Source organism: Bubalus bubalis, chromosome 24, assembly GCF_019923935.1.
Source record: "Bubalus bubalis isolate 160015118507 breed Murrah chromosome 24, NDDB_SH_1, whole genome shotgun sequence".
NCBI lineage: Eukaryota > Metazoa > Chordata > Mammalia > Artiodactyla > Bovidae > Bubalus > Bubalus bubalis.
Genome location: NC_059180.1, coordinates 35,480,443 through 35,501,423, shown reverse-complemented (window position 1 = coordinate 35,501,423; position 20,981 = coordinate 35,480,443). Strand labels below are relative to the sequence as shown.

General features: G+C 43.4%; 1 long non-coding RNA gene across 1 annotated transcript in view; it reads right to left on the bottom strand.

The window, feature by feature from the left end:
- LOC123331550 overlaps nucleotides 1–20,981 on the bottom strand; it is a 57,452-nt gene that overhangs the window by 5,162 nt on the left and 31,309 nt on the right. The window contains exon 3 of the long non-coding RNA XR_006548242.2: nucleotides 8,001–8,137. This is a non-coding gene — a long non-coding RNA (uncharacterized LOC123331550). The remainder of the gene's footprint in view (nucleotides 1–8,000; nucleotides 8,138–20,981) is intronic.

The window sequence follows — 20,981 nt, the reverse complement described above, 5'->3', positions numbered from 1 at the left end:
AAAATATATAGAATACATATACATGTCACAGAAGGTATCAGTCGATAAAAATGTGTCTCTATGAAAACTCTTGCCTGGAAATTCCCATGGATGGAGGAGCCCGGTAGGCTGTAGTCCATGGGGATGCTGAGGGTTGGACACGACTCAGCAACTTTACTTTCACTTTTCACTTTCATGCATTGGAGAAGGAAATGGCAGCCCACTCCAGTGTTCTTGCCTGGAGAATCCCAGGGATGGGGCATCCTGGTGGGCTGCCGTCTATGGGGTTACACAGAGTCAGACACGACTGAAGTGACTCAGCAGCAGCAGCAGCATGAAAACTCACTTCAGAATGCCTTCCTCCCTATAACTCCCTGAGGTTTCTGGTCCCCTTGAACTACTTTGATCAAGAAATATATGATAAGAGGGGACTTCCCTGGTAGTCCAGTGGTTAAGAAGACTTCACCTTCTGATGCAAGGGGTGAGGGTTTGATCCCTAGTCAGGGACTTAAGATCCTACATGCCTCGGGGCCAAAAAGCCAAAACATAAAATAGTGTTGTAACAAATTCAATAAAGGCTTTAAAAAACCTTAAAATAAAAAGAAATGATAAGAGAAATAATAATAAATCATATAAGGCACTGGCTAACTGCTGCCGTGACCAACTAACCCAGAATCCCAGTAGCCTAATAGCAAAGATGTATTTCCCTCTCAAGTTCTGTGTCCCACAGGTCTGTGGGGAGACTTCTCTTTATAGAATCCCTCGGAAATCAGACTCATGGAGAGTCTACCATCTCACGATGCCACCTTATCAATATGGCTCTCCTACCAGGAAAGGCTTTGAAACCCACACCCACTCCTCCCTGTCTTTACTGGTAGCCCATTGGCTAGAACAGGTCACATGGCCCAGACCTCCCTGCAAAGGATGCTGGGAAACACAGAGCAGCACCTGGGATACTTGATGACCACTAGCTGTCTCTGCCAATATTACACAGCTGCTATGACTACTACAAATGAAATAGTTCATCTTTATGGAGTGCATGCTATGCCCAAGGCACTGTGCTTTACACAGGCTATTTCATGTAATCTTCCCCAAAGACTCTGAGAGCTAAGCAACTCTCCCTATTTACCTGGCAACTAAAGTTAAGGGATGTGCCTGCAAGAAAATGAGTGAGCAAGAAGTGGGTCTCACAGTGTCTGATTCCCCAGCCAACACTCTCTCTGTTCACCAATGCCTATCCCTACCTTCCTGCAGCCCAATTACCTGATGAGACAAAAAATAGCTGCAGATGGGATTTCTCTGGTGGTCCAGTGGTTAAGAACCCAATTGCCAATACAGTGGTTACAGGTTCTATCCCTGATGAGGGAAGATCCCACATGCCAAGGGGCAACAAAGCCTATATGCCACAACTACTGATGCCCACCCACTAGGGCCCACGAGCTGCAACTACCAAGCCTGTGTGCCACAAATACCGATGCTCACATACTCTGGGGCCAGGGCTCTGCAACAAGAGAAGACAATACAACGAGAAACCCTCACCCCATGACTATCGAGTAGCCCCTGATCGCTGCAACTAGACAAAGCCCTCCTGCAGCAACAAAGACTGAGCGCAGCCAAAGATAAATAAATAGAGTGGGTTTTTTTGTTTTGTTTTTGTTTTTTTTTTTTAAAAAGCTTCAGATCTTGTACAAGACCCTGATGCCTCTGCTCTGCCCCTCAGCACCCTCTCCTGGGAAGCAAGCGATCAGACCTCCCCAGTGGGTTCAGTCTTCCCTTTCACCTGGGCATTGAGGCTTTCAGGAAGACAGTACTTAGCTGCTCTATTTTTTCACTTGAGAAACATGCATTATTTAATAGCAGGGTTTCAAAAACATGGAAATGACCCTTGTAAACACGGTTAAAATGTTTTCCTTTCAAAAGGCCCTGCTTCTCTTTGTAGCGGTGGGATTTCAGCCTGCAGAAGGAGCTTTCTCTCTTTTTTCCTTTTTCCTTTGGTGCCAGACAAATCTTAATTTTGTTTGGCATGTAGTAAATATTTAGTTTTACTCTCCCAGTGCTGAAAGACATTTATACAAGCTTTGGGGTTATTTGGAAATTGTCTTGATAATTGCCTATGTTTTCATAGAGATCAAGAGGGCTTTGCATTTCTTCTTCAATTAAGTTTTTCTTTCTTTTTACTGAGTATTTTAAAATGATCAAAGGTGGGATGCTTTCCTTACTTGAATGTTTTGGGTGTCTAGAATAAAGCAAAATCTCATCCAATGGAGAGACAGACTGTCTAGATGGTAAATTTCTTCAAATGCCTTGGTTTTCTTCCTTAGGTGTTCATTGTAAAAATATGAATGTGCTGTTGGTAAACAAACACAGGAAACAGCAGTGGTGTCCAGAGTGAGAGCCTGAGATTGTGGTTGAGTCACTAAGTCATGTCCAACACTTTGCCACCCCATGGACTGCAGCACTCCAGGCTCCTCTGACCATGCGATTTCCCAGGCAAGGATACTGGAGTGGGTTGCCATTTCCTTCTCCAGGGGGTCCTCCCAACCCAGGGATTGAACCCCCATCTCTTGCATCTCCAGCATTGGCAGGGGGATTCTTTACCAATGAGCCACCCAGAAAGCCTGAGAACCTAAGATACCCATCTTTTTCTCAAAGGCTGCTTTGGCAAAACGTGGGATGGAGAATGGGTTGGAATAAGAGATGTCTCTCTTCTGTAAGTTTCAAGCACTGTAGAAAAAGCCAAGGTCGACAGTGTTCAAGTTGATATAACAAAGGAAATGTCTAGAGGAGGGTAGAAGACAGAGGAGAGGTTGGCTCGCATTTAGTGCAGAAAGTAGAAGTATTATTTTATCTATGTAAGCATGATAACCAGCAAGGAAGAGAGAGATCATAGGAAAAGGCAGAGGCTGTAGAGTCAAACACACGTGGGTTTAAACCTTGACTCTCCTTCACTTCCTGTGCACCTTTGGGCATGCTAGGCAACCTCTCTGTGCCACAACAGGTTCCTCCAACTAAAGAAGGCTCACTAAACTTTCTCTCCCTTCCTTCCTCCCTCCCTTCCTCACTTTTCTCAGCATATGTCAAGTACTGTTCTTTGCTCCCCCTGTTCAGCCACTAATTTGTGCCCAACTGTTTGCAACCCCATGGACTGTAGCACACCAGGCTCCTCTATCATCCACTATCTCCTGGAGTTTGCTCAAATTCACGTCCATTGAGTCAGTGATTCTATCTAACCATCTTATCCTCCGTTGCTCCCTTCTCCTTTGGCCTTCAGTCTTCCCAGCATCAGGGTTTTTTCCAATGAGTCAGCTCTTTGCATCAGGTGGCCTAAGTAATGTGTTTCAATGAGTGTATACTGAGGTGCAGGTCTGCTGCTGCTAAGTCGCTTCAGTCGTGTCCGACTCTGTGCGACCCCATAGACGGCAGCCCACCAAGCTCCCCCGTGCCTGAAATTCTCCAGGCAAGAGCGCTGGAGTGGGTTGCCATTTCCTTCTCCAATGCAAGAAAGTGAAAAGTGAAAGTGAAGTCGCTCAGTCGTGTCCGACTCTTAGCGACCCCATGGACTGCAGCCTTCCAGGCTCCTCTGTCCATGGGATTTTCCAGGCAAGAGTACTGGAGTGGGGTGCCATCGCCTTCTCTGAGGCTCAGGTCTAGTGGAAGTCAACTCATCTGCCACCTGGGACCTATTTTGTTCTAAACAATTTATGTTGTGTTCTGGGGCTGTCATTATTTTAAAGGTTGTGCCTTGCTCTCTTCCCTCCTATTTCAGTACGAACTCAATACATATTAGCTCTCGGTATCATTTTATTCATCTTAAAAAGCAATATGGGTCCAAACTTAAATCGTTTTTTTGTTTCTTCCTTCCTACCCTCCCTTCCTTCATAACCATCAACCATTCATTATGAAATAACTTCTGACATCTCCCATTCCTCTGGCCCTGTGTTTGATACGAGGACTGCAGAGGTTGTGGAGAAATGATCCAGGAGCGTGGAGGAATGAAGTAAGATGGATGGCATGTGCGGCTTCTTGGTTCTGGTCTGAGTGTTCTTCAATCACTTCTTTAAAGGATTTTCTGGGCCTCGTTCCTTCATAAGCAAGCTAGGAGACTGAGATCTGGGCGAAACGGTTTATGTAAAGCTTAAGCCATGACTGTGTTAGGGGAAGCACACTGATTGAAAACGCCCACCCTGGCCAGGCACCATAGTAACCATTTGCATGAGTTGTTTTATGACAGGAGATCCTGATAAGGAATACAGAACTAATAAGCCACCACCAACCAGAAGAGTTCGGGAAAGGTTGAAAGGAGACACTGCGTGTCTATCGACTTCCCAGAATCCCTCTCACTAGCATCCATCTTGGCTGAGCGATGCGTGCCCCACCAGGAAAGACTCTGAATTAGAATGATTGGCCAAAGACCTCCCAGAAACAAATCCCATCACCATGAAACTCAAGACTGCGAGCCATGTGGCAGAGCAGTTCTCCTGGGTTCCCTTACCCTCCTGCTCTCCACCCAGGTGTCCTTTCCCAATAAAATCTCTTGCTTTGTCAGCACGTGTGTCTCCTCGGACAATTCATTTCTGAGTGTGAGACAAGGGCCCAGTTTCGGGCCCTGGAAGGGGCCCGCCTTCCTGCAACAACTGTGTTAGTTAGTGGTCATATCCTTGGCATCTAGTGCAAGGCCTTTCTAGAAGTATTGAATAAACACAGGGTAGTTCAACACCTTCACCAACATCAACAAAATAACAAACTTATGCAGCCTTATAATCTGGAGATCTAGGCAAGGAGGTCAGAGAAAAAAATGCTGTTTCCTTGTACACAATGGTGGCATCCACCAGCTACAGGTAGTATTTCTCAAATTTGAAAGAGTTGACAGGATTCTCTTTTTCAATCTCTGAAACCTCTTTGTTTCTCCTTGTCTATCCCTTTGTTTACTCGACAAATATTTACTGAAGGCTTATCATGTGTCAAACACTGAGCTAGGATTACAACAATAAATAGAAATATCTGTTGTGGTTGTTTAGTCACTAAGTCATGTCCGCCTCTTTATGACCTCACGGTCTGTAGTCTGCCAGGCTCCTCTGTCCATGGGATTTCCCAGACAAGAATGATAGAGCGGGTCTCCCTTGCCTTCTCCAGGGGATCTTCCTGACCCAAGGATTGAACTCAGGTCTCCTGCAATTGCAGGCAGATTCTTTACCATCGGAGCCACTCAGTTCAGTTCAGTCGCTCAGTCGTGTCCAACTCTTTACGACCCCATGAAATGCAGCACACCAGGCCTCCCTGTCCATCACCAACTCCTGGAGTTCACTCAAACTCTTGACGATTGAGTCGGTGATGCCATACAGCCATCTCATCCTCTGTCGTCCCCTTCTTCTCCTGCCCCCAATCCCTCCCAGCATCAGAGTCTTTTCCAATGAGTCAACTCTTCACGTGAGGTGCCCATAGAATTGGAGTTTCAGCTTTAGCATCAGTCCCTCCAAAGAACACCCAGGACTGATCTCCTTTAGAATGGACTGGTTGGATCTCCTTGCAGGCCAAGGGACTCTCAAGAGTCTTCTCCAACACCACAGTTCAAAAGCATCAATTCTTCAGTGCTCAGCTTTCTTCACAGTCCAACTCTCACATCCATACATGACCACTAGAAAAACCATAGCCTTGACTAGACGGACCTTTGTTGGCAAAGTAATGTCTCTGCTTTTGAATATGCTACCTAAGTTGGTCATAACTTTCCTTCCAAGGAGTAAGCGTCTTTTAATTTCATGGCTGCAGTCACCATCTGCAGTGATTTTGGAGCCCAAGAAAATAAAGTCTGACACTGTTTCCACTGTTTCCTCATCTATTTCCCATGAAGTGATGGGACCAGATGCCATGATCTTCGCTTTCTGAATGTTGAGTTTTAAGCCAACTTTTTCACTCTCGAGACTCTTTCAGTTTCATCAAGAGGCTTTTGAGTTCCTCTTCACTTTCTGCCATAAGGGTGGTGTCATCTGCATATCTGAGGTTATTGATATTTCTCCTGGCAATCTTGATTCCAGCTTGTGCTTCTTCCAGCCCAATGTTTCTCATGATGTACTCTGCATAGAAGTTAAATAAGCAGGGTGACAATATACAGCCTTGACATACTCCTTTTCCTATTTGGAACCAGTCTTTTGTTCCATGTCCAGTTCTAACTGTTGCTTCCTGACCTGCATACAGATTTCTCAAGAGGCAGGTCATGTGGTCTGGTATTCCAATCTCTTTCAGAATTTTCCACAGTTTATTGTGATCCACACAGTCAAAGGCTTTGGCATAGTCAATAAAGCAGAAATAGATGTTTTTCTGGAACTCTCTTGCTTTTTCCATGATCCAGCGGATGTTGGCAATTTGATCTCTTGTTCCTCTGCCTTTTCTAAAACCAGCTTGAACATCAGGAAGTTCACGGTTCATGTATTGCTGAAGCCTGGCTTGGAGAATTTTGAGCATTACTTTACTAGCGTGTGAGATGAGTGCAATTGTGCGGTCGTTTGAGCATTCTTTGGCATTGCCTTTCTTTCAGACTGGAATGAAAACTGACTTTTTTCATTCCTGTGGCCACTGCTGAGTTTTCCAAATTTGCTGGCATATTGAGTGCAGCACTTTCACAGCATCATCTTCCAGGATTTGAAATAGCTCAATTGGAATTCCATCACCTCCACTAGCTTTGTTCGTAGTGATGCTTTCTAAGGCCCACTTGACTTCACATTCCAGGATGTCAGGCTCTAGGTGAGTGATCACACCATCATGATTATCTGGGTCGTGAAGATCTTTTTTGTACAGTTCTCCTGTGTATTCTTGCCACCTCTTCTTATTATTTTCTGCTTGTGTTAGGTCCATACCATTTCTGTCCTTTATTGAGCCCATCTTTGCATGAAATGTTCCCTTGGTATCTCTAATTTTCTTGACGAGATCTCTAGTCTTTCCCATTCTGTTGTTTTCCCTCTATTTCTTTGCACTGATCGCTGAGGAAGGCTTTCTTATCTTTCCTTGCTATTCTTTGGAACGCTGCATTCAGATGCTTATATCTTTCCTTTTCTCCTTTGCTTTTCACTTCTCTTCTTTTCACAGCTATTTGTAAGGCCTCCCCAGACAGCCATTTAGCAAACACCCTCTTCCAACAACACAAGAGAAGCCTCTACACATGGACATCACCACATGGTCAACACTGACATCAGATTGATCATATTCTTTGCAGCCAAAGATGGAGAAGCTCTATACAGTTAGCAAAAACAAGACTGGGAGCTGACTGTGGCTCAGATCGTGAACTCCTTATTGCCAAATTCAGACTTAAATTGAAGAAAGTAGGGAAAACCACTAGATCATTCAGGTATGACCTAAATCAAATCCCTTATGATTATACAGTGGAAGTGAGAAATAGATTTAAGGGACTAGATCTGATAGACAGAGTGCATGATGAACTATGGACGGAGGTTTGTGACATTGTACAGGAGACAGGGATCAAGACCATCCCCATGGAAAAGAACCATTACTATAAAACTCCTCACTACAGGTTCCAGATCAGGACACACAATTTTGAGAGCATTAGCCCAATGTGGCACCCTTTGCCTGGAAAAGCAATGAAGCTATTCTTTTCTACTTCACCCAAATCTCTGTCTCTGAGATTTAATTCAACACAGGGGCACTGAGACTGGATTTAGCTTCAAAGGCGGGCTGGGAAGACCCTAGGACCCCTGCCTTACTGCCACTCCTCCAAAGATCATAATACCAGCAACAAGAACAAAAATGGGAATACAGAACCCTCATTTCTTAAATGCCATGATATATAGTATTTGTGTTCTAAAGTCAGTACCCCTAATAGATACTTGAGGTGGTTATCCCCACTTTAGGCAACCAATTCATTTGATTTTTGTCATTGATCATCATAGACTATTCTCAAACAGAGCAAAGAGCACAGAACAGTAGACAGTGGTCATCCACATACAACATCCAGCCTTAATGTTTGTACTGCCAGTTGAAAGACCATTAAAAAAAAAAACAAACAGACTCACTTATGCTGGGTTCTCAGATTGGAGACGAGGACCCAACAGTCCCTATCTTCCACCCCCAAGTGTCATCTCTTCAGCAGTGCACAGCTCTGTGGGCTTAAGTTGAACTGGGACTGATCATCAGAAATTGGCATCCTCATCTGTGAAATGGGGATGAAAGAAATGAAAGCATTAGTTGCTCGGTCATGTCCGACTCTTTGCGACCCCATGGACTGTAGCCCGCCAGACTCCTCTGTCCATGGAATTCTCCAGGCAAGAATACTGGAGTGGGTTGTCGTTTGCTTCTCCAGGGATCTTCCTGACCCAGGGATCGAACCATGGTCTCCTGCATTGCAGGTGGATTCTTCTCCCTCTGAGCCATCAGGGAAGCCTGAAACAAGGAGAATGCCTTCTTATTTATTAATCTCACATGGTAGTTGGTATGAATGTTGGGGGAGGGGGATTAAGAGGGATGGACAAGGAAATCCCAGGAAACTTGCCTGTATGGAAACCATAAAACATTCTGATACCAAAGAAATCACTGATGCATACAAGATATTAAATGCCTTCCTCCAATGGCCCTTCAGCCATCAGAAAAACATACCTAATAATCCACTTTGGCTAGCATCTGTGCAGATAAATGTTGGTTAAACACTTTAATGATGTTGATCATCACTTACTAGGTAGAGGCTCCCTTGGACCCTCCCCAGTACAATCCCAGTGTGAACAGTGGAGCCCAAAGATATTCTAATTCCACCTCCGAATTTTTTGAAAAAATAAAGTGGCTGATGGCATGTGTCCTCAATGCCTGAGCTAGATCCCATTCAATCCTGGGACAACATTTCCATTTTACTAATGGTTTGTGCCCTGGTGGATGTCCTCCATTGCCCCAAAATATGCAATCACTTAATTGCCATAGCAATCCTATTATATTACCATTACACAGCATCTAGTGGGGAAAGCTGAGAACATGTTATTAGTGCTGAAAGGGACAATTTACTGGATTTCGCTAAATGCCATCGCTTCCCAAAAAATGAATCAAAATGACTTGATGATGCATGTCTCACTTTAATGCCTCACTCAGAGAATGATGGGAAAGCCGTCACGATCATCTGAGCTGCTTTCAGCAAAACCGGCTTTGTGGCAACTTCAAGGATGCTGAGCTTTGTCTGTCTCCAGCCTAACCGAAGTTCCCCAATGTGGATGCTAAAGAAATACATGTCATGTCACCAGGTCGGGGTCCTTGGCCATGCTCTGTGCTCATCAAACAATCTTGTGTAGAACTTTCATCAGGAAACTTTAGTTCAAAAGAGTATTGAATTCTGAAGTCGTTTCTGAATTGTAGAGGCCATGTCAGGAATACACAGACACGTCCCAACGTCTGAAAACTAAACTCCTAAAGCAACGGAAGGTAAACAGGGGCCATGGATCTCAAAAGAGCTGCTGTTGCTTTTCAGTCGCTCAGTTGTGTCTGACCCTTTGAAACCCCATGGACTGTGACCCGCTACTCTTCTCTGTTTATGAGATTTGCCAGGCAAGAACACTGGAGTGGGTTGCCATTTCCTTCTCCAGGGTATCTTCCTGACCCAGAGATTGAAGCCATGTCTCCTGCACTGGCAGGCAGATTCTTTACTCCTGAGGCACTGGGGAAAAGAGTAAAGATTGGTAAAAATGGATCAGAGCAAATCCAGGTACAAACCTGAAAAACCAGTGCAAAACTCTATGGGTCAGAACATAATCTATATATGAAGAAGAGCATGTAGATATGTATTCTTCCTGTATAAAGATGTTACCTTGCCTCTAATCATTCATTTGCCAATACTTGCCATGCTTTTAAATTTTTGCTGGACAGGTCTTTCTGTTGTTTTAACTTTTATTTTTGGCTGTGCTGAGCCTTCATTGCTGTGTACTGGGTTTCTCTAGTTGCAGCAAGTGGGGGCTACTCTTTGTTACCGTTTGAGGGCTGCTCGTTGCGATGGCCCCTTCTGTTGCAGCACAAGGGCTCTAGGTATGCGGGCTTCAGTAATTGTGGCACAGGGACTTAGCTGCCCTACAGCATGTGTGATTTTCCCAGACCAGGGATCAAATCTGTATCCTCTGCATTGGCAGGTGGATTCGTAACCACTGGACCACCAGGGAAGTCCCTGGACAGGTCTTTCTTAAAGAAACACAAAGCAGAATTAAAAGCCACGTGTGCTTGTGATTAACCCTTTGCATGCAGAAAACGGCAAAGCATTATGAAGCAAGGTGAGTCACATCGGGACCTGGAATAGAGAGGCTTACAAGGGCAATCATGTCTCCAAGCAGAGTGAGAGGAATTTGTACAAGCCTTTGATTCTCTCTGATTTTTTCTGAAAGCACAAAGAGGCTTCATATTTAATTTATAGGGTTATATAAGCTGCTTTCCCTGTGTGTGTATGTGTGTGTGTAAATTTCCCAGCATAATCCTAACTCTGGTAGTTCGGATGTTTGCTTTACGGAGGCAACAACTATTCCAGGAGGTGAATACTCATCCGACAGAGTGAAATCCAGGAGAGTGAAAGGGTAGCAGCAATTTTGCAGAGCTGGTGGCATTTCCCTTGCCTATAAAACCAATTTTAACTGTGCAAAACCCTCGGCACATTGCATTTGGGAAATGCAGCAGCTGCACATTAAGCTGTTATGAATAACGGCTGTTGGAATGGAATAAAATGGAAACAAATCTGCATTTTATTTGCACTCTCTCTGCAATCCCATGCCATCAAGGACTGCAGTTACAGTGCATGCAACACCGCTGAAGGGGGCGAGTTTTTGCTGATCGGCATGACCGTCCTCTGATTTTTTTTTAGCCAGGCGATCATTTGAAACCACGGCCGTTACCCCCTGACACTGGCCACTGAACATTCTAATAGAGATGGTTTGCTTCTATGCAAGAAAATATAATCCAAGTCAAGTCTAATTTGACTCAGGCACTCTCTAACTCTCCTCTTCTAATTCAGAGGCAATGAACCCAGGGTAAGAACTGTCAGGCTGGCCTCTGGGACTGTGAATATTCCTTTGCTCAAGGAGGCATGATAGTTACATAGGCTGATTTGGGAATCTGGCTTATAACTGCACAGCGAGGCACCCACAATGGTGGCAGGTGCTTTGCCCTTATCCATGTTGACAGGATGAAGCTGTAACATTTCCGGCAGGAGGATGAGAAAGACCCTACATGTTTGCCTGGTGATAAAGGAATGAGTAAGCAAATTATAACACAGCCTAGACTATCTATAGGACTGAAATGGGAAAGCATCTGCCCCCAATACAGGAGACACAGGTTTGATCCCTGGGTTGGGAAGATCCCCTGGAGGAGGAAATGGCAACCCATTCCAGTATTCTTGCCTGGAGAATCCCACGGACGGAGGAGTGTGGTGGGCTACAGTCCATGGGGTCACAAAGAGTAGGACATGACTGAGCAACTAAGGAGAGAATATATATATATATATATTCTGTAGCCCACCAGGCTCCTCTGTCAATGCGGATTCTCCAGGTAAGAATACTGGAATGGGTTGCCATGCCCTCCTCCAGGGGATATACATACGTGTGTGTGTGTGTATAACTGAATCACTTTGCTGTCTACCTGATACTAACACAACATTGTATATTGACTATACTTCAATACATTTTTTTAAGGAAGAAAATCATACTGGTAATTCAGAGAGTAAAGTAGAAGCAAGCCCCTTGTTTTAAATCTAGATGATAATAAGAATAAAACCTGGAGTGCCTGACTCCATGATAGGCACTTGACACACAATTTGATGGCATCTTTGTGACAATCCCATGAGAAGACACTGTCATTCCATTCCAGCTGTGCGAAACTCAGGAACTGATAAGGAAGATCAAGTCACACAAACTAGGGAGGAACTCCAGAATTTGAACTGAGGTGTCAGGTGCCAAAGTCAAAGCTTGCTGATCAGGACTCTGCTGAGATGCACCCAGCCTAAGCTTCAGGCCAATGTGGGTGGCAAAGTGTAACCACAGAACTGTCATATAATGAGCTTCCTTATCCAAGGCGCCATGCGAGGCATTACAAGGTGAGAAAAGGAAGCATGGCGAGCTCCTTAAATATTTAAGGATTGTAGAAATGGTGGTGCTTGGAGACGCAGATGGTGTCCCCCCTCCAGCTCCCCAGGTGCTTCTTCTGCCTTTGCCCCCAGCCATTATTTAACACTTTTTACTTCCAAGTTAATTTTTATGAATCAGAGTCCAGCACTTTCCGTGGACACTGAGTTGAATTATGGGGCTTTAGGGAAATTTTATACCAGAGCAATCAAGAAAGAGCTTCGGGGGATTCTGTGGTGGCCCAGCAGCTAAGACTCTCTGCTCCCGATGCAGGGGGCCTGAATTCAATCCCTGGTCAGGGAACTAGATCTCACATGCTGCAACTGAAGATCATAGATGCCACGTGCTACAGTGAAGTTCCATGATGCATCTAAGACCTGGCACAGCCAAATAAAAAAATAGAAAAAGAAAAAAGAAAGGCCTTCAGCTTGGATCCCAGTCCAGCTACTTTATTAGCTGTGTGTCCTTGGACCATGAGGCTTATTGTCCCTGGGAATCAGCATCCTTATTCATAGGATAGAGATGGCAATAATAATAGTAATGATGTCACATAATTGTTGCAAAGCACATAGATCACAGACTGACATGTAGCATGTACGTGTGTGTATATGTGTGCATGTGTGTTCTAGCAATCTGTCAACACTGTGAACACCGAGCCAGAGTCAGCACTCCACACTTTTCCCACACTTTCTCAAACTTGCAGCTGGTGGGCTGACTTGTCAAGGTCATTCTTGATAACCTAGCTCCTTTTCTGTCCTCTTTTTCAGTTTATCTGAGTACATTGGCCTCCAGACTCCAAATCACAGGGAAGAGGGTAGGAGTCACCATTTAGACTTCCAAATCTTTAGATCCCAGCCTTTCCTGAGCTTCCCAAACTAAGACTTTTAAGGCACTGGCTCAGATATTACTGGAGTGGCTCTCTGAGTCCTCACTGGGTACAGCAGTTCTCTAGGATGACCACAGCGTTACTCACCTCCTAGTATTCACATCCTTGCATAATCCCCTCTCTCCATTTCTCCATCTCTCCATCCCCTGTGTCTCGGCTAGACTGAAACTCTGGCTTCTATTGAACAGAATATGAATACAATGATGAAATATCATTTGCAAGATTAGATTACAAAGAGAGTCCCCTCTTGGTCTCTATTTCTCTCTCTCTCTCTCTCTCTCTCTCTCTGATAAACAAAGTGCTACCCTGTGAGCTGCCGCATGGAGCTCCCACGAGTCAAGAAATCCAGGTGACCTCCAAACACCAGCCACAAGAATGGGAATCCCAAGATTCACGGCATGTGAGTGACATTGGAGGTAGATGCAGCCCAGGCAAACCTTAAGGTGACACTAAGCAGCCCTTGGCCATCTTTCTGCTTACAGTTTGCAGGAACTGAATCAAGTGCCCAGCTCAGCTATGCCCTAAATCCTGACCCACAGAAATGGTGAGACAGTAACTGTGTGTTGTTTTCAGCCTCTGAGTTTTGGAATAATTGGTTAAACAGCAATAGATAACAAATACCCTTTTCCCCATCATTAGAGACTTATCTTGAGATTCAGGGAGAAGGGGTAATGGGCACGACAGTGATGAGAAATATGTGAGTCTCAAGAGCAACCAAACATCATTGCAAGTAATTGTGACTGCTCTGGCTTCCCAGGTAGCACTAGTGGTAAAGAACCTGCCTGCCAATTCAGGAGACATAAGAGATGCGGGTTCAATCCCTGGGTCAGGAAGATCCCTTGGAGGATGGCACGGCAACCCACTCCAGTATTCTTGCCTGGAGAACCCCATGGACAGAGGAGCCTGGCGGGCTTCAGTCCATAGGGTCACAGAGAGTCTGACATGACTGAATTGACTTAGCACACATGCTGGATATAATTAAACTCCTAAAAATACAGAAGATCCCCTTCGTCCTCGGAAAACAAAACCAGTTGGATGTGAAAGTCAGTTGAAGACAACCTCATCAGGTGCAGTTCAAGGTGATATATTTAATTTGCTTTTTAGTGGGTGTGGGGAGCTGCACTGGGTCTTCATTGCTGCTCATGGGATTTCTCTAGTTGCAGTGAGTGCGGGTTGCTCTCTAGTTGCAGTGCCTGGGTTACTCATCATGGTGGCTTTCGCTGCAGAGCACAGGCTCTCGGGCACACAGCCTTCAGCGTTGCAGCATGTGGGCTCCGTAGCTGTGGCTCATGGGCCCTGCAGCTCAGGCTCCATAGTCATGGCCCACAGGCTTAGTTGCACTCATCTCCCACGCTAGTACCGCTCAAAATTCTCCAAGCCAGGCTTCAAGAGTATCTGAACTGAGAACTTCCAGATGCTCAAGCTGGATTTAGAAAAGGCAGAGGAACCAAAGATCAAATCGCTAACATCTGTTGGATCATAGAAAAGGCAAGAGAGTTCCAGAAAAACATCTACTTCTGCTTTATTGACTATGCCAAAGCCTTTGACTGTGTGGATCACAACAAACTGTGGAAAATTATTCAAGAGATGAGAATATCAGACCACCTTACTGGCCTCCTGAGAAATCTGTGTGCAGGTCAAGAAGCAACAATTAGAACTGGACATGGAACAAGAGACTGGGAAAACAAGAGACATGGAACAAATTGGGAAAGGAGTATGTCAAGGCTATATATTGTCACCCTGCTTATTTAACTTATATGCAGAGTACATCATGTGAAATGCTGAGCTGGATGAAACACAAGCTGAAATCAAGATTGCCAGGAGAAATATCAATAACCTCAGATATGCACATGACACCATCCTTATGGCAGAAAGTGAAGAGGAACTAAAGAGCCTCTTGATGAAGGTAAAAGAGGAGAGTGAAAAAGCTGGCTTGAAACGAAACTTTCAAAAAACTAAGATCATGGCATCCAGTCCCATCACTTCATGGCAAATAGATGGGTAAATAATGGAAACAGTGAGAGACTTTATTTTTTGGGGTCTCCAAAATCACTGCAGATGGTGACTACAGTCATGAAACTAAAAGATGCTTGCTTCTTGGAAGAAAAGCTATGACCAACCTAGACAGCATATTAAAAAGCAGAGTCATTACTTTGCCAACAAAGGTCCATCTAGACAAAGCTATGGTTTTTCCAATAGTCATGTATATATGTGAGAGTTGGACCATAAAGAAAGCTGAGCACCGAAGAATTGATGCTTTTGAACTGTGGTGTTGGAGAAGACTCTTGAGAGTCCGTTGGACAGCAAGGAGATCAAACGAGTTAATCCTAAAGGAAATCAGTCTTGAATATTCATTGGAAGGAGCAATGCTGAAGCTGAAGCTCCAATACTTTGGCTGATGTGAAGAACTGACTCATTGGAAAAGACCTTGATGCTGGGAAAGACTGAAGGCATGAGGAGGGTATGACAGAGGATGAGATGGTTGGACAGCATCACCGACTCGATGGACATAAGTGTGAGCAAGCTCCAGGAGTTGGTGATGGACAGGGAAGCCTGGCCTGCTGCAGTTCATGGGGTCCCAAAGAGTTGGACAGGACTAAGCGACTGAACTGAATTGATGGGCTTAGTTGCCCTATGGCACATGAAATCTTCCCATATCAGGGTTCAAACATGTGTCCCTTGCATTAGCAGGTGGATTCTTAACCTCTGGACCACCAGGGAGGTCTTTACTTTGTATTTTGCTGTATTTTATTGTGTATTTTTATCTTTTATGAGGATGGCTACCTTTTATACAAGTGCTTACTATGTGCCAGCTGATTTTTAAAGTAATTTAAATATCTGGTTTAATTTTTTAGAAAACCCAGCAAAGTGTTATTACTTTTCTGATTTTAGATGAAGATATGGGAGCCAAGGGATGGTAAGCTACTTGCTACTCAGCCAGTGGCTGGGGGCACTTGGAGTGGACCTGAAGAATGTTGGATTTCAAAGCCTGTTCCCTTTTCTCCCTATTCCACACCACCCTGAGGGCAGGAAACTTGTCTTCATTTATCTTTGTCTTCCTGACAGCATATGGTCCATTCCCTAACATACAGAGGGTGCACACAGTAATAAAATATTTAACAAAGATTAGCAAAAAAAAAGAAATCCAGAAGTCCAATGTTGCATTGCCATAACTGGGTCAATTTACTTCTTCTTTAATATCTTCTTTCTTTGTTTTCACTTTACAAGCTATTTATTTCTTTTTGGTGGCTCTGGGGCTTTGTTGCTGCTTGTGGGCTTGCTATATTTGCAGTGCGTAGGCTTCTCATTGCAGTGGCTTCTCTTGTTGCAGAGCATGGGCTCCAGGCGCATGAGCTCAGGAGTTGTGGTGCATGGGCTTGGCCGCTCCAGAGCATGTGGCCTCTTCCTGGAGCAGGGATTGAACCTGTGTCCCCTGCATTGGCAGGCGGACTCTTAACTACTCACTGGACCACCAGGGAAGTTCAAGGTGAATTTATTTCTGTATAAACAGAAAGACACTGCCATCTCTTACCAGAGGTGCTGAGGCTAGGTCCATATCTTCTGACTCTGTCCCCAAATTTTATCCAGAAAAGGAGGGTAATCAGGTCATGCTGACCATCCTTTCTTTAATATATTTCAGTAAAATGAAGAGATTTAGATTCTGAAAAGAGTTCTTCACAGGAAAAAAAAAAAAGACAAAACCATAATTTCTGGCCACCTTCTTATAAGCCACATAATAAATTCCAACTCTTCATTAATTCATATATTCATTCATTCATTCATACATTTATCTCCCTAGCAGGTGCTGTCTTCCTAAAATCATCTCAGTGTTTAGATCTGACAAAGGAATACGACACAATATTTGATTATGGCAAGCTCATCACACTGAATAAATTTTGTTCTTTTATGATTCTCCCATAATGCAAAATAATATTTGCTAATTATTTAAAAAATCACTAATCAAAACATTTAGAAAAGAATCTCCTATAATCCCACACTTAAAAATTAATAATAACTAATTAACATTCGGTTGTATTTCCTCCCAGACTTTTCTATGCATATCTTATAGATATGGTATACAACACATACTAATTTATGGCTTTTCATCACTTACTATGCATTGTTTGCATTTCATCATTTTATTAAATATTCTTCTACACTGCCTTTCTTTGTTGGCAAAATGTTCCACTCAATTGCTCTACAGTACTTTGTTTAACCATGTCTTGAAGGTATTATTCTTAGTGGTATTACAGCTGTTCTTTAAAAAAAGAAAAAATGCAATAATGAGAAACTGATGTTGGCAAAAATGTAGAGAACTAAACTGCACCCAAAGTTTCACCTGATTTATTTATTTTGCATTCATTTTCCAAATTACTTTTGGGTAGCTTGACACATCTTTAATTTAAGTCCTAATTATTGTACATAATGCAACTCACACCTGTGGTGATAATGCTTTTATTAGCATTAAAACTAAAGACATCAAAGAACCATATCAGGATAAAATGTCTATTTCTAATTTAATAGAATTGCAATTAAAGCAAATTTGATCTGAATGAAATCCCATCATAACTGCTTTTTTTCTTTCCTGCACAGTGAGTGAAAATTATTCTCCCCTAAATTGAAGATTAATAACATGCTTTTAATGTTAAATGTAGCAATTCAAGCATTAGGTTGCAATTCAAGTTCAACATCACTGAACATTTTATAAACTTCACATTTTACCATCTCTGGGAAGTGCTCTAAGGTAAATGCATTAGCGTTAAACGCATTAATGTTATTTTTCTTTATAAATGAGCTTATAACAGTGTTGTTACCTTCATTTGAATATTTTAATGAACGGATAATATAGGGAGAGTGCTGCATTTTCACAAGGTAATTGTTTCTTCCCTGAGTGGCTAAACTTGGGCAGAAAGTGGAATTTATCTCATTGAAATTCTATTATGTCTGCATGGCTCTAGTTACTTGTCAAGAATCTCTCATTACCTGGAAACTGGGGCTTTTTTGCTAAAGCTCTTCTCTCCCAATGCAGCCAGTCTCCTGCCTACCTAGGGTGTAGTCCTATCCTCTGGCAAGTCACAGCAGCAAACCTGTGCTATCTTGCTCCATGTATGCACTAGCTCAGCACTTAGAACTAAACCAGATGGGGAATTCTGTTAAGCATTCAGATAAGCATTCAGATAAGCAGACCAGGTTGGTCATCAGTAATCCAAATTTGCAGTAGAACCTAAAATGAGGGAAAGGTGTGTGACAGCTTTCAAGTTACTCAGAGCTGGACTGGTGCCTATGATAGATTAATTGCAAAAACAGCCCCGATTTTCTGTCCTGTGCAGAATTCACTCCATTCACGAAGTAACCTACCAGATTCTCCCATGTGTCTGGCATGTCAACGCAGTCATTTGCCCTTTTGCTGAGATTTAAAGAACCTGGATTGCAGGAGGAGAAAGTGACTCAGGTAGCCAGTGAGTGAAACTTTCACTCAGCTTCCTGTCTCCCCATGGCTTTGCTTATCTCTGTTTATCACAGATTACAGGCCTGGCTTCTTTATTAGAAAGAGTTCACCAAAGAAAGCCAATGGCCAAGGCTGTTACAGAAAATGTATAGAAAATAAGAAAACCAGAGCAAGGGACAGATGATGGGGAGGGGCTGGTTCACTGCATCTTTTTGTAACATCACTCACAAGTGGCATGAATCGCCTCTCCAGGATTTTTCACTGGTCAGGAACCAAGGGATCTTTGGAGTGGAAGAAATGTAGAGATTTCGCAGTTCTGTTCAGCCTCCCTCTAGTATATTTATTCTCAAACACATGGATCTGCTGTATAAATACACAGAGCAAAAGAGCGCTTCCTGGGAGAAGTCAAAATAAAGACCCCGCTCTCAAGATTAAGTCCCAGAGACCAGCGGTGTTTCTCCCTACATCAGGAACAATCTCAACTTCAAGCTTTCTCTTAGTCTTTTCCAAGGGTCCAGTTACTTAACCTCCCAAATGTGTTTATTAACAGGGATACGGAACACAACCTCCAAGAACATCACACAGGGCAGGCTCTGGTGTATCCACCTGAGTTTAGACTCCAAGGAAAAGAACGATGAGTCAGTCTCTTTGTCAACACAGAGGACTCTAGGTAAGGAGAGGCCAAGACAGAGACTCAAAGAGATTCAAAGCATCCAATGTTGGACCAACATTAGTGAAGGAATTTGATACATGAGTTTATAGCTGTTAAGTTGTATCACAAAATAGATTACAAAATATAAGACTTAACAGAAATGTTATTTTTAAATGTTGTTTACTACTACTACTGGGGCTTCCCTTGTGGCTCAACTGGTATAGAATCCGCCTGCAATGCAGGAGACCTGGGTTCCATCTCTGGGTTGGGAGATCCCTGGAGAAGGGAGAGCAACCTACTCCAGTATTATGGTCTGGAAAATTCTATGGACTGTATAGTCCATGGGGCCGCAAAGAGTCGGACACAACTAGCTACTTTCACTTTCACTACTACTATTGACAGGACTAACAGTCATCATGAACTGAGCTTCCAGATGTTCAAGCTGGTTTTAGAAAAGGCATTGAAAAAGTAGGAGAGTTCCAGAAAAACATCTATTTCTGCTTTATTGACTATGCCAAAGCCTTTGACTGTGTGGATCACAATAAACTGTGGAAAATTCTGAAAGAGATCGGAATACCAGACCACCTGACCTGCCTCTTGAGAAATGTGTATGCAGGTCAGGAAGCAACAGTTAGAACTGGACATGGAACAAAAGACTGGTTCCAAATAGGAAAAGGAGTACGTCAAGGCTGTATATTGTCACCCTGCTTATTTAACTTCTATGCAGAGTACATCATGAGAAATGCTGGGTTGGAAGAGGCACAAGCTAGAATGAAGATTGCCGGGAGAAATATCAATAACCTCAGATATGCAGATGACACCACCCTTATGGCAGAAAGTGAAGAAGAACTAAAGAGCCTCTTGATGAAAGTGAAAGAGGAGAGTGAAAAAGTTGGCTTAAAGCTCAACATTCAGAAAACTAAGATCATGGCATCTGGTCCCATCACTTCATGGCAAATAGATGGGGAAACAGTGGAAACAGTGGCTGACTTTATTTTGGGGGGCTCCAAAATCACTGCAGATGGTGATTGAAGCCATGAAATTAAAAGATGCTTACTCCTTGGAAGGAAAGTTATGACCAATTTAGACAGCATATTAAAAAGCAGAGATATTACTTTGTCAGCAAAGGTCTGTCTAGTCAAGGCTATGGTTTTTCTAGTGGTCATGTATGGATATGAGAATTGGACTATAAGGAAAGCTGAGCACCGAAGAAGTAATGCTTTTGAACTGTGGTGTTGGAGAAGACTCTTGAGAGTCCCTTGGACTGCAAGGAGATCCAACCAGTCCATTCTGAAGGAGATCAGCCCTGAGTGTTCTTTGGAAAGACTGATTTTGAAGCTGAAACTCCAATACTTTGGCCACCTGATGCGAAGAGCTGACTCATTTGAAAAGACCCTGATTCTGGGGTCTTTTGGGCAGATTGAGGGCAGGAGAAGAAGGGGACGACAGAGGATGAGATGGTTGGATGGCATCACTGACTCAATGGACATGGGTTTGGGTAGACTCCGGGAGTTGGTGATGGACAGGGAAGCTTGGTGTGCTGCAGTTCATGGGGTCACAACGAGTTGGACAGGACTGAGCAACTGGACTGAACTGAACAGTCATCAGTGATTGAGTCTACCATTAATAACAGTTTAAAATGACATTCATTCAAGCAATTCTTCAAGGGATGTAGAAAAGTGGTATAGATGGACTTATTTGCAAGGCAGAAATAGAGATACAGATGTAGAGAATAGGTTTATGGATACCGAGGAGGAAAGGGGAGGTGGGATGAATTGGGAGATTGGGATCGATGTATATACTCTACTATGTGTAAAATAGATAACTAATGAAAACCTACTGTAAAGCACAGAAACTTCTTCTCAAGCTCTGCAGTGACTTAAATGGGAAGGAAATCCAAGGAAGGGGGGATATATGTATACATATGATTGATTC